Source organism: Globicephala melas, chromosome 16 (genome assembly GCF_963455315.2).
Source record: "Globicephala melas chromosome 16, mGloMel1.2, whole genome shotgun sequence".
In the NCBI taxonomy this organism is placed as follows: Eukaryota; Metazoa; Chordata; class Mammalia; order Artiodactyla; family Delphinidae; genus Globicephala; species Globicephala melas.
The window spans coordinates 73,895,277-73,904,510 of NC_083329.1; the positions used below are offsets into that span (position 1 = coordinate 73,895,277).

Here is a 9,234-nt window from a genome sequence, read left to right on the forward strand (position 1 = left end):
GATCTTAGTTCCCCAACCAGGGATCGAACCCATGCCTCCTGAATTGGAAGCACAGGGTCTTATCCACTGGACCAACAGGGAAGTCCCAGTACCACACTGTTTTGATTACTATAGCTTTGTAATGAGTTTTGACATCAGAATACGTGAATCTTGCAACTTTGTTCTTCTTTTTCATTATTATTTCTGTTGTTCGGGGTCCCTTGCAATTCCTTGTAAATTTGAGGATCACCTCTTCCATTTCTGCAAAAAAAAGCTGTTTGGATTTTGATAGGGATTACATTAAATCTGTAGATTGCCTTGGGTAATATTGTCATCTGAACCATATTAAGTCTTCCAGTTCAGGAACATGAGATGTCATTTCATTTATTTAGGTCTTTAATTCTTTCTGTGATGTTTTGTAGTTTCAGTGATTTTTGTGGGTTAATCTTGTATAGTGCCACTTGATGAATTGTTTTGGATTTAATCCCTTTTTGTGTGAATTTATTGGGATTTTCTATTTGTAGCTTCACCTCAAATGCCATCCATCACCTTAGGCAACATCAGTCTGTAAATATTTTTGACAGATGCCCCCCAGGAAGCAACTTTAGCACTGGGCCAGTTTTGAATTAGCTGAAAGAAATACAAGGCCTTTGAGCTGTGCTATCAGACAGGTCAGATAAATATAAGTGTTTGTGAGTGGGGTTTGTGGTGATTCTTCTAATATTGGAAATGTGGGCTATTACTTTGACATTTTATTCCTAAGCTGGAGAGTGAGGACCATGATGGGGGCAAGTTAGAATGTCCCACAGTTTCACTGTTCTTACCCAAAATCAGCCATGTTCCTTGAATTTGCATTCTGACTTGGATGCAAGGCTTTAATTAAATTCCAGATTTCATAACATTGATTCTGACAGTTTTTGCCCATATTTTTGTTGCTTTTATGGAGTTGCATAATTTTGAGTTCCTTACTCCACCATTTTTGCTGACACCACTGTGATCTATTTTGAGTTAACTTTTTGCTAAACTTGTAGGTCTGTGTCTGTGGTCATTTTTTTGGATATGGATTTCTAGTTCACTCCCATTTGTTGACAAGACTATCCTTTCTCCATTGAATTCTGATAAGAATGACCTGGGTTCCTAGAGATGACTCTCTAAAGGCACAGAGAAAGAATGTAAGTTCTGGGACTTCCCTGGTGGTGCAGTGGTTAAGACTCTGCACTCCCAATGCAGGGGGCCCGGGTTCAATCCCTGGTCAGGGAACTAGATCCCACATTCATGCTGCAACTAAGGAGCCCACAAGCTGCAACTAAGTAGCTGGTGAGCTGCAACTAAGGAGCCCACAAGCCACAACTAAGGAGCCCACTGCTTCAACTAAGACCCAGCGCAACCAAATAAATAATAAATACATATTTTTTTTAAAAAGAAGACCAACTTTTAAAAAATTTATATATATATATATATGAATACAAATTCTACCAAAAAGGACTTTTGTTCCCTGAGTCCAGATTTTTAACAATATCTATAACACTTTTGAGATGAATAGGGAAGTTTTGGGGATTGGTAAAAAGGTTAGGTGGGCTTTGAATTGCTTCTACAGCTGCATTTTTGTTCTTGCTAAGACTAAATTCGTAAGACAAGGACAGTTGTTCTTAATTCCTTAGAGAGTTGGGTTGCAACCTGAATGACATCAAGGAGCTAACCCACTCATCAGACAGTATTATCTTTAGCTTGCTCCCTTATGTTATAGAGGAGATCCTCAACCAAGATGGAAATCAAAAGATTCCCTTGGTCTTGATTTAGAGCTGTTTCCCTTTGGAATGCTTTTCTTCCTCTGGGTACACAGTTTCATTTCAGCTTAGGGGAGAAGGCCTTTAAAAAGTTCCTATGGGGCTCTGAATATCAGCTTCCAGTTTGGTCAACTTTTGATCATAGTGCCCCTTAAAAAAATTTTTTTTCCCGATATCTTATCAGGTTTCAGCTGAGACAAACAGTAAATATACCTGTCAGTATTGAATAACCTCTTGGACACAAGAGGCCTCCCAAAAAGCGGGTGCAAAAGATACTGCCCTCCCAAGATGCAGAACCAGTCCCAAAGATAGCCAAAAGAAAGTAAGACAGTCCCTCTGGGAGCTAGCAATGGTTGATAGGATCCTAGCCACAAATGGGGTGCAACCCACCTTTTCTGTCAGGCCACATTTTTTGGCCTCCAACCTGACTGTTGAGCTGCCTGCATATGTAAGAACCAACAATTTCCATGTCCCAGGCATGCAGAAAACCAAGCCAGTTCTCAGAACACAATATAAGACAAACAAGAAAGCAGTAGTTGTCCTTGGAAGAGAAAGGATGACAACAAATGGGTATCTCAAAACCAAATTCACAAGAATCTGAATTTGGAAAGAAAGGGACAATATGAAATTTTATCTTTCTCTCTCAACCAGGCACTACATAGATCTAGGACAGTTGACTCTGGTAAGAATTCTCACCCTTTGCTGGCTCTGCCAGTTTTCCTAGGATCCCATCTACAGGCTGTGGAGCAATTTGGGTAGAGAGAGAGTTGCCCCAGAACCTACCATACTTTGGCAGTTTTCCACTAATTTTTAGTTTTGTTGCAGGAGAGAGAAATGTCATGTCCTGGGATGTGTGAGTGAATCCCTGGGATGGACCACCAAGTGAGGGTCCTTGGCTTCAAGCAGGAAAGAATTCAAGAGTGAGCCAAAGTAAAGTTAAAGCAAGTTTATTTAGAGAGATACATATTCTATAGGCAGAATGCAGACGGGCTCAGAGAATGGCCCCGGGGTATAGGGTTGTTAGTTTTTATGAGCTGGGTAATTTAATATGCTAATGAGTGGGAGAAATGTTTTAACTATTTTGGGGAAAGGATGGAAATTTCCAGGAATTGGGCCACTGCCCACTTTTTGACCTTTTATGGTCAGCCTCGGAACTGTCATGGTGCCTGTCGTGGCACTGGTGGGTGTGTCATTTAGCATGCTTATGTATTACAGTGAGCGTACAATGAGGCATAAGGTCTCCTGGAAGTCAGATCTTCTGCCATCTTGGGCCTAGTTGGTTCTAATAAGTTTCTGTCATATTCTGTTTTTCTTAAAGGCCATGTCCCCCTTCTCATTCTTTTAGTGGTTGTGCCCTGCCCCCCTTCGTTCCTTTCTCAGTTTCTCTTAGCTGTTTAAGGGAATAATTGCTAGAAGTTTGCTGGAGGATTCCTCGGAGTCCTGTCAGTCCTGAGTGCCCCATATGGTGTCTTCTCTGGGGGTGAAAATGGGGGCATTCAAGTTTTTATGGAAGGATTTGACAAAGGACAATCTTTTTTCCACTATCCCAGTTTATTACAAATGAGACACTAGTTTCTGGGCCAGTGTTTTGGTGATGGACCCCTAGGAGGGTACAACAGGGGAGGCTCAGGTGTTCTAGGTTTCTGGCCTTGGAGCTGTTGCAGCTATAAGGCGACTAACTTGGTAGTCTTTTGTTTATAGCCTTACAATGTCTTCAGAGTGGAAAGGCAATTAAGATAGTAGACTGAGTACTCAGGTAAATGAGGTTAGAAAGGGAGTGGTCGGAGACACATCAGTCATTTAGTCTTTTGTTTTAGGTACATTTTGTGTCTTTAATTTTTCATTAGCCTTTGTAATGAGTCTTTCAGTGATGCTGTTTTGGAATCTTGAAGTCTTTTGGAGGCTTCTGCATATAAAATATGTATCCCATTCTGTTTGTTTGATTTGGGAGCCCTTGCTTTCAAGTGTACTTCTCAAATGAATGATCATATCTAATTGGAACATTCCCCATAATGGCCATTGTAATTCTAGGTTATCTTAGTAAAATTTTGCCATTTTTGGGACTACAGCTTTTAGGAGCACAGTTCTTGAGGTGTGCTGGAAGGTGGCACACTCAATTCTTTGAAACTTGAAGATCCCATTTCTTTAACTAATCTTGGATCTCTCAGAACCATATTAATACCTAAGAGGGATGTGCCATTGGGTTGGGGATTTTGCGGTGCTTTACAGTGTACCTCATTGCAAGGAAATTTTCTCGAGGTTGACAGCTGACCTAGTGTCAATCTAACCCATTCCATGACTAGCTTATTTTAGCACAGGAGTCTTAAGAGTTAGGTGGCGAACACACCATTTAAGCGTTCAACCCATGCTCACCAATTTTGCAGGTTTGGTTTCTCAGTGAGATTCCCATTAATAACAGATCTGTTATTCCTTTATGTCATGTGTACCTTAGCAGAAATCAACAGTAATTGAAGAAATAGAACTGTGGACACCAGCAGTAATCAAAGAAATGGTCCTTTGGAGTGGCCAAGAGAAGGCCTTAGGTGTACACCAACAAAACCAGCAGTTCTTAAAGTGGAACTATGGACTGATCCAGTAGAACCCAACAAAGCAGAATTGTGGACTAACCACATTGAGGGTTAAATGTAAAATTGGGAAAAAATAAAAGAATTCATAAAAAAGAGAAAAAGGAAGGGAATGGATAGGAGAGGTAAAATTAATAGAAGGTACAGAGTAGATGGAATTTTAAATATATCAATATTAATTACAGTAATTGTAAATTGACTAGAGTACAGAATTTGACAGACCCCATTTAAAAATAGTATCTACATTTTATTTACAATAGATATAAAACATAGTGATATAGAATGAGTGAAAACAAAAGTATGGAAAACGTTCTACAAACACACCAATAGAAAATTAAAGTAAAATTATCTGTATTCACAGGTGACATGATCTAATGTATAGAAAATCTTAATTCACTAAAAAACAATTAGAACTAATAAACCAGTTCAGCAAGTTTGCAGGATACATCAGTATACAAAAACTCAATTGTATTTTTACACATTTGCGAATAACAACTCAGAAATGAAATTTAAGAAGTCATTCTATTTACATAGCATCAAAAAGAATAAAATACTTAGGAGTAAATTTGACAAAAGAACTGCAAAACTTATAATCTGAAAAATGCAAAACATTGTTGAAAGAAACTTTGAAATGACCTTTAAGTACCTGGGAAAAACATCTCACATTCATAGATCAGATGGATACTATAAAGGTTACAGCTGAGATAAATAAAATAGAAAAACAAGACAAAATGTAAAAAATTTCTTTGAAAAGATCAACAAAATTGGCAGATCTTTATTTAGCTAGATTGACTTTTAAAAAAGAATTCATATTACTAATATCAGAAATGAAAGTGGGGATATTACTAATGATTTTACAGAAATGAAAGGATTATACAAGAATAGTATGAGCAGCTGCATGACAACAATCTAGATGACCTAGATCAAACTGAAGAATTTGTCCATTTCTTCGTGGTTGTCCATTTTGTTGGCATATAGTTGTTTGTAGTAGTCTCTTATAATCCTTTGTATTTCTGCAGTGTCAGTTGTGATTTCTCCTTTTTCATTTCTGATTTTGTTGATTTGTGTCCTCTCCCTTTTTTTCTTGATGAGTCTGGCTAAGGGTTTGTCAATTTTGTTTATCTTCTCAAAGAACCAGCTTTTAGTTTTATTGAACTTTGCTATTGTTTTCTTCATTTCTGTTTCATTTATTTCTGCTCTGATCTTTATGATTTCTTTCCTTCTACTGACTTTGGGTTTTCTTTGTTCTTCTTTCTCTAGTTGCTTTAGGTGTAAGGTTAGATTGTTTATTTGAGATTTTCGTTTCTTGAGGTGAGATTGAGTTGCTATAGACTTCCCTCTTAGAACTGCTTTTGCTGCATCCCATAGGTTTTGGGTTATCGTGTTTTTGTTATTTGTTTTTATGTATTTTTTTATTTCTTCTTTGATTTCTTCAGTGATCTCTTGGTTATTTAGTAGCACACTGTTTAGCCTCCATGTATTTGTGTGTTTTACAGTTTTTTCCTGTAATTGATTTCCAATTTCATAGCATTGTGGTCAGAAAAGATGCTTGATACGATTTCAATTTTCTTAAATTTTCCAAGGCTTGATTTGTGACCAAGATGTGATCTATCCTGGAGAATGTTCAGTGTGCACTTGAGAAGAAAGTGTATTCTGCCACTTTCGGGTGGAATGTTCTATAAATATCAATTAAATCTATGTGGTTTATTGTGTTATTTAATCCTTGTGTTTCCTTATTTATTTTCTATTTGGATGACCTGTCCATTGGGTAAGTGGGGTGTTAAAGTCCCCTACTATTATTGTGTTACTGTCGATTTCCCCTTTCATGGTTGTTAGCATTTGCCTTATTTATTAAGGTGCTCCTGTGTTGGGTGCATAAACATTTATAATTGTTATATCTTCTTCTTGGATTGATCCCTTGATCATTATGCAGTGTCCTTCCTTATCTCTTGTAACAGTCTTTATTTTAAATTCTATTTTGTCTAATATGAGTATTGCTACTCCAGCTTTCTTTTGATTTCCATTTGCATGGAATATCTTTTTCCATCCCTCCACTTTCATTCTGTATGTGTCCCTAGATCTGAAGTGGATCTCTTGTAGACAGCATATATATGGGTCTTGTTTTTGTATCCATTCAGCCAGCCTGTGTCTTTTGGTTGGGACATTTAATCCAGTTACACTCAAGGTTATTATCGATATGTATGTTCCTATTACCATTTTCTTAATTGTTCTGGGTTTGTTTTTGTGGATCTTTTTCTTCTCTTGTGTTTCCCGCCGAGAGAAGTTTCTTTAGCATTTGTTGTAAAGCTGGTTTGGTGGGGCTGAATTCTCTTAGCTTTTGTTTGTCTGAAAAGCTTTTCATTTCTCTGTCAAATCTGAATGAGATGCTTGCTGGGTAGAGTAATCTTGGTTGTACGTTTTTCTCTTTCATTACTTTAAGTTTATCCTGCCACTCCCTTCTGACCTGCAGAGTTTCTGCTGAAAAATCAGCTGATAACCTTATGGGGATTCCTTTTTATGTTATTTTTTGTTTTTCCCTTGCTTCTTTTAATATTTTTTCTTTGAATTTAATATTGGTTAGTTTGGTTAATATGTGTCTTGGTGTGTTTCTTCTAGGGTTTATCCTGTATGGGACTCTCTGCACTTCCTGGACTTGGGTGACTATTTCCTTTCCCATGTTAGGGAAGTTTTCCACTATAATCTCTTCAAATATTTTCTCAGACCCTTTCTTTTTCTCTTCTTCTTCTGGGACCCCTATAATTCAAATGTTGGTGTGTATAGTGTTGTCCCAGAGGTCTCTGAGATTGTCTTCAATTCTTTTCATTCTTTTTTTTTTTATTCTGCTCCTCAGCAGTTATTTCCACCATTTTGTCTTCCAGCTCACTTGTTCATTCTTCTGCTTCAGTTACTGTTATTGATTCCTTCTGTTGTATTTTTCATTTCAGTTATTGTGTTGTTCATCTCTGTTTGTTGTTTTTTAGTTCTTCTAGATCTTTGTTAAACATTTTTTGTATTTTCTCAATCTGTGCCTCCATTCTATTTCCAAAATTCTGGATCATCTTTAGTATCATTACTCTGAATTCTTTTTCAGGTCGATTGCCCAGTTCCTCTTTATTTATTTGGTGTTGCAGGTTTTTACCTTGCTTCTTCATCTGTAACATTTTTTTTGCCATGTCTTTTTTTTTTTTTTTTTTTTTTGGTGTGTGGGATTGTGTTCCTGTCTTACTGGTTCTTTGACCTGAGGCTTCCAACAGAGTTTGTAGGCCGTTGGGTAAAGCTGGGTCTTGGTGCTGAGATGAGGACCTCCAGGAGACGTCACTCCAGTGAATATCCCCTGGAGTCTGAGGTTCTCTATTTGTCCAGTGGTTTGGATTTGGAGCTCCCACTGCAGCAGCTTGGCCCGACCACAAGCTTGTGAACCAAGGTCCTGCAAGCCACATGGGGCGGCCAAAAAAAAAAAAAAAAAAGAACAGTAACAAAGAGTAAAATATAAAATTAGACTGGGAAACTAACAGATATATTAGAATATAAAAATAGAAATATAGATGAAACAACAACTGGAAGGTAAAACCACAATAGTAAAAGAGAGGAGAACAACAACAACAAAAAGGTGGAAAAGGCCTTGGCTGTGGAGGGCCTGGCCTAATCAGTGGTGGTGTTCGGGTGGTGGGCAGGGTTTATGCTTAGGAGACACAGGGCTAGAAAAGGCCCTGGGGTGTGTGTGGGGGTGGGGTTTAAGCTCAGCGGAACAGAAGGAGCCCAGGCGTGCCCCTGCTCTCAGAGGGTGGGGGACCCTGCCTTGGAGTTCAGCAGGCTTCCTGGGCCCAAGTGTGCGGGGCAGACATCCTCCGCTCCTTCTCCCACTCCAGTCCTGGAAGGCCCCACCCGCCTGTGTCTCCTGTTCTCGTCCTGGCTTCCTTCTTATGCCCCCAAGGCAGAGTCAAGATGGCGGTATGGGAGGACTCAGAGTTAATGTCTCCCCACACCACCAGTGCCTGCCAGATGCTGGTAGGGGACCTCAATGCCCAAGGAGATGTGAGGAACCCCAAGTGAACCAGTAGGATGTGTGGGGACTGGGGGATGTGGAGAAGTGGAGGCCTAACAGGACTGGCACCCCTGAGGGGTGGCTGAGAAGGGGGAGGGGTTCCCACACCTGGAGGGACCCTCTGGGGCTCAGATCAGTGGGGAGCACACTGAGCATTTCCCCTGCCCAGCCGGCCAGGGAAGTCTGCCCTGCTCTCAGGCCAGGTCCTGTGCCCCCAGAGGCCCCCTCCGGGCCGTGTTGATCCTGGGGCATAGGAAGGAGGCCGGGGGAGAACAGGAGAGGCAGGCAGGAGGGGCCCTCCAGGACCAGAGGAGCAGGAGAGCAGCAGCAAAAGGCATTTGCTCTGCCCACTCAGGCCCAGGAAGCCTGCTGGTCTCCCAGGCTGGGTCCCCTGCCCTCCAAGGCCCCCACCACAGGCTGCATTGGTCCAAGATGGCAGAATTTAGATTGGAGCAGCATTTAACAATTCTATGAAGCGTCGGCAATAAAATAATTTTACTAGTAATGTAGCTGGTGGAGTTGGGTATTCTATTTTGCTTTTGTTATTGGGTTGCATTAGTTAAGTATGACATAAAGATGTACTTTATTATGAGATAGTGAGAAAATTAAAAAATGATACAGGGGGACTTCCCTGGTGGTCCAGTAGGTAAGACTCTGCACTCCCAATGCAGGGGGCCCAGGTTCGATCCCTGGTCGGGGAACTAGATCCCGCATGCCACAACTAAGAGTCTGCATGCTGCGACTAAGAAGTCTGTGTGCCACAACTAAGAAGTCCGCATGCCACAACTAAGACCTGGCTTATTTTGGCTCAGCCAAAATAAATATATATTTTTAAATG

At 40.1% G+C, this 9,234-nt stretch overlaps 1 protein-coding gene and 1 non-coding gene across 3 annotated transcripts in view; both read left to right on the forward strand.

Annotated features, from left to right (window-relative positions):
- LOC115845721 (zinc finger protein 33B-like) overlaps nucleotides 1–9,234 on the forward strand; it is a 77,563-nt gene that overhangs the window by 39,400 nt on the left and 28,929 nt on the right. The window lies entirely within an intron of this gene.
- TRNAG-CCC (transfer RNA glycine (anticodon CCC)) lies at nucleotides 9,025–9,097 on the forward strand. The gene has a single exon. It is a non-coding gene; the product is annotated as a tRNA-Gly (tRNA).